General features: G+C 41.3%; 1 non-coding gene across 45 annotated transcripts in view; it reads right to left on the reverse strand.

Moving 5' to 3' along the window:
- Positions 1–8,679, reverse strand: part of LOC139042590 (uncharacterized) — a 54,702-nt gene that overhangs the window by 45,011 nt on the left and 1,012 nt on the right. For 18 of the 45 annotated variants that reach the window (XR_011499497.1, XR_011499500.1, XR_011499501.1 and 15 more), the window contains exons 1-3: positions 7,842–8,213; positions 5,034–5,232; positions 3,859–4,203 (exon numbers count right to left, since the gene is read on the reverse strand). The exons of 1 other annotated variant lie outside the window; for it this stretch is intronic. This is a non-coding gene — a transcript (uncharacterized protein). Of the gene's footprint in view, positions 1–3,858; positions 4,204–5,033; positions 5,233–5,284; positions 5,340–7,841; positions 8,502–8,679 lie in introns of those variants that run through there. 26 more of the 45 variants (XR_011499509.1, XR_011499505.1, XR_011499508.1 and 23 more) reach the window with 16 other exon arrangements.

The following is an 8,679-nucleotide window of genomic DNA, read 5'->3' on the forward strand; positions in this document are numbered from 1 at the left end:
GAAAAAAGGCAAAGATATGGGGCCAGCCTCGTGGCCAAGCAGTTAAGTTTGTGCACTCCACTTTGGCGGTCCAGGGTTTTGACAGTTTGGATCCTGAGCGCAGATGTGGCCCTGCTCATCGGGCCATGCTGAGGCAGTGTCCCACATGCCACAACCAGAGGCACTCACAACTGGAATACACAACTATGTACTGGGGGGATTTGGGGAGAAGAAAAAAAAAAGAAGATTAGCAACAGATGTTAGCTCCGGTGCCAATCTTTAAAAAAAAAATAATAATTATATATGGAAATCAGTTGTCATGTCTGGCAGAAGAATAAATGAAAATCTTTGATTCAGACAGTTTACGGAGTACATTAAGTGTTCTGAGATCAGCTGAACCTCCTACGTTGCCTCAATTACAAAAACAGTGGGACAGATTGTAGGGGAGGAAGGACTATTCTTCTGCCCTCTAGGTCCTTCTGGCTGGTCTAAGGATTAAATCGACATGAAAGAGATTAACAAGAGAAAATCAAAGTTTAATAACATGTAAACATGGGAGAAACCCAGGAAAACTGAGTAACTGGCCAAAATGGCCAAAGCCACCACCTTGAATACCATCTTCAGCTACAGACAGAGGAGGATGTTGGGGGAGTGGTTTGGGACATGAAAGGGGAGGAAGGCAATTCACATGGCGAGAGAAAAGCAAATGTTTGGCAAACAAATGTTTGCTGGGCCATCTGTAGACAATAAGAGAACTTTGATAAAAAATGGGGCTAGCAAAGTTCCTCCCAGTCTATCACACCTAGAGTTATCCATGGTGATGGCCCGTCCTGGGACAGACCTATCTGAAATTCTTTTAGGCAGTTAGGGGTAAAGTCAAAGTTTCTTTCTGAGTCTTTTATTCATAATAATCATGCCAGAGAGACACATTTTTGGAGTGGCAAATTCTGATCCTCCACAAAACAAAATAGACAGCAAAATAGAACACGATGAAGTAAAACAGATGCCAAGGCCCAGGCAACATCTGAGCCCACTGAGACAAATAATCTCCTCCAGCTCTTCAGTAATTTACTTAGATAACCTGATGAAGAACAAAGGCCTTCTATACACCTTGACCACTTCTCACCTCCTCACCTCAAGGCCTTTTATCGAAGAAGGACAGCCCCATCCACAGGGGCTCACATTCGAGACTAGAAGTGTATTAACTCACACACCCGCAGTGCACCCTGTCTGTCACAATGATACGAGAGAAAGGTTTATGGGATTAATCCTTAGTACCTTTAATACTTATTAAATTTCATTTGTCTAGTTTATTTCCTAAGGAAATCACCTTATTTGCTCCCATTTGAACCACTTTACCTCTGAAAATTTAATAGATCCAGAAAGCAGGACATTGTATGCTGGCTTATCTTGTGATCATATACGCACAAAAACCACATGTAAATGTATACTGGCTTAGGTAGGAAAAAATAATTTAAAAAGTTGAAAAAGGAATTATATCGAAGCAGTTAAATATTGATACCATAAGAAGTTAATAACTATTCTTTCATCAGTGTTTAATAAACTTACAAGAGAATATGGGTAATTTCTGTGCACTCTGACATAACTGATCTCAAACTCATAAGGATAGATATCAGGAAAGATTATTTCCAAAATCAGCAAAGGAGTTATAAAAATATCACTGAGATTTTTTTTAAAAAAAGAGATGGGAACCAGGGGAGACGATGATGATGGAGGGAGCAGAAGGCCCCAGGGACAGGTAGAGCTCCTAGCACACAGTAACAAGAATGAACCCAGAACTCTGCACCTTCCATTTCTTGTCCTCATTTTCAGAGAGGTATTTTAACCTCAATTTTGCAAATGTGAAACCTAAGGCTATCCAAGGCTTTTAACATGCATTGAAGAAGATAACAGTTTGAGGTGTAATGCTTTAATTCTATGATCAGCAATATAGAGGCAATTAATATGTGCATAGAAAGCATTAGCAACTATCTTGAAAAAAACTGTGTCAATGTTTTTCTTGTATTTAAAAAAAAGATTCATCTCGGGGCTGGCCCCGAGGCTGAGTGGTTAAGTTCGCACGCTCCGCGGCAGGGGGCCCAGTGTTTTGTTGGTTCGAATCCGGGGCGCTGACATGGCACTGCTCATCAAACCACGCTGAGGCAGCGTCCCACATGCCACAACTAGAAGGACCCACAATGAAGAACATACAACTATGTACTGGGGTGCTTTGGGGAGAAAAAGGAAAAAAATAAAATCTTTAAAAAAATAAAAATAAAAATAAAAAAAGATTCATCTCAAATGGCTTTAAGAATCAAATTTAATCCCCAGTAAAAGGAACAAGAGATCTTTGAAGAAACGGTTGATTACAGGTCTGGGACAGGGAATATACAAAGGAAGTGCTCTGAGCATCAAAAAGAATGACTGTAATTGTAACACATAATCAATCAATAATATTATATTGATATATAGACACAGGCATAGATGTATGAAAAGGGGAGGAGTGAGGAGCTCTTCTTTACAGAACAATGCCAGCTAATAAACATAGATAGACTGACAAAATAACAAATTCACCATTTGGCAACCTCCAATGTAATCACTGATTCAAGGCAAAGATCATCAAAAAATATTAGGTGAATATTCTTCAGTAAACAGATATCTGCATGGATTTTTAATTGCAAAGAGGGAAGTGTATCTTTACAATGGGGAATTCTGGCAGTCTCCATCTTAACCGAGGGACAAAAGTTAGCCTCACTAATAGTGGGACAGTCTGACATACGTGCCTTCTGATGTAATGCAATTTCAAATACACAGCATCATCGAGAAGTATTCTCGCCAAAAATGCTTAACTTGAATTTAATCAGGCTGCTAGACCAGTACATATCAATAGAAATATAATGTGAGCCATATATGTAATATTAAATTTTCTTGTAGGCACATAAAAAAAAGTAAAAACGAAACCAAAAAACCCACAGGTGATATTAATTTAATAATACTTCAAACCACTATATCCAAAATATTAGTATTTCAGCATGTAATCAATATAAAAAAATTAATTTTACTTTTTTTATACTGAGTCTTCAAAATTCAGTGTGTGTTTTTACACTTAAAGCACATTTTTTTAAAGCACATTTCAATTAGGATGCTAAATTTTCCTTGAAAATACTTGATCTGTGTTTAGATTTCATAAAATTTACAGGTGAAAAAGTATATTTGCATACCCAAGTTGTTCCAAATATACTTATAATTTTTCCAATGACAGAACTGAGTATGAACTTTTAAATCTAAACTCAAATTAAATTAAATTAAAAATTCAGTCCCTCATTTGCATTAGCCACATTTCAAGTGCTCAATAGCCACATGAAGCTAGTGGCTACCATATCAGACAGTCCAACCTTAGACTTACCTAACTTCCAGCTTATAGGAAATAAAGGGGATGGTAGATAGATAAGGTAAATGACGCCAAGAGACAATCCAGAATGTGGGACATTCTACAAAACAACTGTCTTAGAGTTCCCAAGAAGTCAATGTCATAAGAAAAGATAACGTGAGGAGATTGTCCTAGACTGAGAGACTAAAGAGACTAACAACCAAAGGCAGTGTTGGATCCTTGTTTGAAAGCAAAAACAAAAGCAAGGAAACTGGGAAAACTTCTTTGAGCTGGGGAAATTTGAATATACACTACATTCTAGATGAATTATAGAATTATTGCTTATTTTCTTAGGTGTGATAATAGTATTATGAGTATGTAGGAGATTGCTATTTCCAGGAGGGATAATAATTCGGAGAATAATTCTAGAAATGCAATTTTAACCAAATATCAATAAAAGTTAACAGGAAAGAAAATATTTTGGAGCATTATGATCTCAAAATATTTACCTTCTATGCAACTTTTTTCCAGGAAGTCACTGGAAGATACACTCCTCCAAGATGAGGGAATAAACCAAGAAAGAGGAGGACGAGAAACTGAGGAAGCAGGTGATCCAGCACAGGCATGAGGCGATGAGACGCCCAGGCTGATGGTTGGGAATCAGTCTTGGAAAGCAACCATTAACAGACTGGACAAGAAGAGAAAAGCTCCAGGGCAGACGTCCTCAAAGAAGCAACAGCCAGGTGGATGGTAGTGTCTGACCACACTCCAGAGAGTTTCAGAGCTTGCTGGGAGAATTTTGAGAGAAAAATTAATGATAGGTGCGTTCAGTGGTATACTGGTGAACCACATCTCTGAAGAGAAGAAAAAAAAGAAAGAAGCCCTGATTTGTATGTAGCCTTTGCTGATTTCCATGGCATAAATGCTTCCACTATAGCCGATTTCAAGCTACCAGGGTGAAGTCACTGAACACAGAGCGGACAAGAGATACCCACAATTGGCTCTCAAGAGCCAGTAAGGAAAAGAAAAGAGCATATAATACTCGTTTGTCCTATGAGGCAAATGAGTATGATATGCTAAAATTCAGATAATCTCTCATGCTAAAGAAAAAAAACACCAATAAGAGCTAGCTCCAACAAAACCAAGCAAATAAACAAATAAAGCAATTATTAACTCCAGGAAAAATAAAAAGTTTTACAAGAAATGGCTCATAGTACTCTGCATGGCTCAGCTATGAACATTTACACTGTCATAACAAAGCATACACTGAATGCTGGTTTAACTTCTTAAAATGTGATACAACCATATTGAGAGGATGAGGGGAGGGGAAGGGATGGAAAATACAGTTAAATTTTCATTATCAATAAATAATGCCTAAAACTGAAAAATCAAGAAATAGAAAAATGAGCATTTTAGGCCTGGGCCCATGGCCTAGTGGTTAAGTTCGGTGCACTCTGCTTTGGCAGCCTGGGTTCGGTTCCTGGGCATGAACCTACACCACTCATCAGCGGCCATGCTGTGGCAGTGACCCACATACAAAATAGGGGAAGACTGGCACAGACGTTAGCTCAATCTTCCTCAGCACAAAAAAAAAAGAAAGGAAAGAAAGAAAAAAAAATGAGCATTTTAGAAATATGAAGATAAACTACCAGAAGAAAGGGCCAAAAGAGATAAAAGTCATTGCCTGTGGAGTGTGGAACTCCAGAGTGGAGAGAAGTGTGTCAGGAAACAGCTGGGCTTCTTCATAAGCTCTGTAGTACCCTTAGGCGTAGACACCTGCACATGCGTGGATGTGCAGACACAAACAGGAAAGAGGAGGAAAATTCAGGCTCCGGTTATAGAGGGCTGACAACACAACTTTTTATCACTTCTTCCTCCAAAACCTATTGAAATGACAGAAGGAATATAAAAATAAAAATAAAAATAAATCCATACCTCTGCTAGGAAGACAGGAGAATGCACCACAGCAGACAAGGACAGTCAGGAATGTCTGGATGATACACAGGAGTTGGGATCAGACTGATTATTAAACCCATACAATATACCCAATTAAAAAACACCCCACACAAGCCTAAGAGAGAACCTCAAAAAATGAGTTTTGCCAGCACAGCCCCACCAAACCCCTAAAATGGTATCTCCAGTTCCCTCCCCCGAAGTTGCCACCAGCAGATAATGACAGCTCTCTAGGAGGGGACTGCTGAGACTGGGCGCCCCTCCCACAGGGGAGAGTGAGGGCAGACGCTCCAGGCAGCGTGCCAGGATGTCTACAGCCACCAAGAGGGAAGGAAGCCCTGGAGAAAAGTTTTCCTGGCCCCACACCACCCACTATGCTAAACCACCACCTCACTCAGGGCACCTGCATCAACCGTGAGACAAACAGGGAGTCTTAGAACAGACAGCATGGTTGAAAAGCAAAGCACCATAGCAGGAATAAGACTGAATAGGTCCCTAATCGTGATTCCTTGCTTTCACTGTCATCCTGAAAAGCCACTCCTTTATGCAGACCCCGGAACTGTCCTTGATGCTGTCCTTTTCAAGACCTGGCTCTTCAACTTTCTATCAATTCGAGGAGTTTCTCCACATGTTCCCAATAAATTTCTTTCTGGTTTAAGCTAATCAGACTCCGAGTCTGTTGCTTGCAATGAAAAAAACCCTTACTATACAAAACGATGGATGAATAACAATCAACAAGCTTAATTTAATGCTATTATGTCGTTTATATACTTATAATATACACAATATACTACTATAATTAATAAGCTTAACTTTATGCTAATATAGAGAATGCTCGAATGCCTATGGAACATGTACAAAATCTCAGGTACCACACACGCACAAAAATCAATAATTCCAAAAAGTAGAAATATATAGCCACAGTGCAAAATAAAAACAAAAAAACTAAAAATTAATACCAAAAGCATATCCAGACTTATTCACTTGTAAATAAAGGCTGAAATTATAGAAAATTTAGAAAAGAAAGGTAAGAATCTGTCAAAATCTGTAATATACCATAAAATGATTCCCAGAGGAAATTTCATAGCCTTCAATATACTCATTAGAAACCAAGAAAGATGGAGGATAAATAAACTAAGTAGTCAATTCAAAACGCCAGAAAAAAGACAACAAAATAGAAACCAGGTAAATAGAAAAAATGTAAAATATAAAATGAAATAGAAAAAATAGACTTGGTCAATAAGATCAAAAGTTGGTTTTTTAAGAAATAGGAAAAGAGATAAATAATCAAAATTATTGAGAAAGGGAGCATATGAAGATTATTTTCAAAATTATGAGAATACTTTTTATTATGGGAGTCAAGAAGGCCTACTTAACGCAAGACACACGAACAAAAGCCACGAAAGAAAACACTGACAGATTGGGTTCCATGAAAAAAACAGTTAAGTTTGAGAAATGAAAGATTCCATAAACAAAATAAATAAGGGAACTACAAGAAAATGTTACAAATATAAGAATTAAAAGCCACAATTGTAAAGACCTGCTGTAAACTGATCAGAAAATCACATACCCAACCACCTTTTGTAATGCACGAAAGTTATACAAAGTGAATTCGTAGAAAATGACCAGTAAACATTTGAAAGAATGCTCAACCATACTAATAATCAGGAAAGTGCAAAGCAGTAACACACGATTTTTCACCTATCAGATAAGCAAAAATTTTAAAACGTGCCACCAGGCAGCGTTAAAAGGTTGTGAGGAACCAGGCACTCTAACGCTGTTAATGGGGAATGCAAACTGGCAGTATTTGGGGAGGACAATTTAGCAGGGTATTAAATGTTTCAAAGTGCACACCCCTTTGAATCGGGCCACTTCCAGAAATCTACACCACGGAAATCCTCGCACATGTGCACAAGGATATATGCAGAAAGATGCTCACTCAAGCATTTTTTTGGATTAGTGAAAAAATTGAAACCTTCTATATTATCAATCAGAAGGAAAACGATTAAAGGATTGCTGAGCAGTCTTTAAAATGAATGAGTAAAACCACAGGGACTTACATGAAAAGATTTCTAAGACATAGTGTTAAACGGCAAAAAGTAAATTAGCGAATGCAAATAACATAGCGCAGCCGTGTAGACGCGCGCGGCCACCCCCACGCGCCCCCCGTGTGGACGGGCGGGGGCCCCCGGGCGCTCGCAGCGTTCACCCCACGGTCCCCCGCTGTTTTCATGAGGAAAAAGAGCCCAGTTTGGAACGAGACACATCACCTGTTGGCTGCGTTTACCTCAGACAGGGAGAAACAAGGAGTGAAAGTGAGAGAATTCTACTTTCCACTTTATAATAAACTATGAAACTCAAAAACAAAAAATCAAACGTAAATATTATGCAACTTTTGTGAAATTTACAATTTTTTAACATCAAGAAATAACACACATGTAAATACTTTGCAAAGACAAATGAAAGGACCCCACTAAGCTTACCCTAGCAATTTTTCAGTCACAATAAAAACAAACTAGGACGGCACATGGCGTTTTACCTGCTACTCCTCCAGTTCGCCTCCTTCACAACGTAACTAGGAGCTACTTCAAGGGCCGCCCGCGCTCCGCGGGGACCGCCGCCCCAACACGACCGTCCGGGGCAGGAGCTCCGCGGCCAGCGCCAGGGCGTCAGAGCATCCCAAACTGGCGACACATCGCTGGGAGGGTGACTTGTTTTCTATTCCTAATATATATTAGCGCAGTGTGTGTTTTTTCTGTAACCGTCCAACGTCTCCAAGAGTTATGCATTTAAGAATACAATAACTGTCACACACAAATGGGTGATTAGCGCTGTCTCTTCCCGGCACCGCAGAAGAGCAGCGGCGACCCCGAGGCCGCGGACGCGGAGACGCTCAGGGACCCGGCGCTCCGGCCGGCGCCCGCCCCTGGCACGCACGGCGCCCCCGCACGCACGCACAACGCCGGCGGCCGCGGGGTCGGGGAGGCCGCGGGGCCTGCGCTACGGTCCCCTCCGAGGCGTCCGCGTGTGCTTAGACTGAACTTGAGCCCTACGCGTACACGAATGAAGGGGGCCTGAGGTGGCGACGGGCACGTTTCCCTTAGGGTGGACAAAAGGCAGGAGGGCTCGCAGCCGGGGGAGTCGGACGGGGAAGGCCGCACGTCGCCGACCTTCCCTGCCCGACCCGCGGGCACCGCCCGCCCTCCAGCCGCGGACGCGCGCGCGGCTGGCGCATGTTCCTGGCGAGCCGCCTCCATTTTGTCCCCCGTCTCCCCTAGGCCAGCCGAGCGGCGCCGTTTAACGAAGGGAGGCGGCGCGGGGAGCGTGGGGCCGCCATGTGGTGGAGGCTGGCGCTCGGGGCCAAACGGCAGCTAAAG

This window comes from Equus asinus, chromosome 30, assembly GCF_041296235.1.
Source record: "Equus asinus isolate D_3611 breed Donkey chromosome 30, EquAss-T2T_v2, whole genome shotgun sequence".
Taxonomy (NCBI): domain Eukaryota; kingdom Metazoa; phylum Chordata; class Mammalia; order Perissodactyla; family Equidae; genus Equus; species Equus asinus.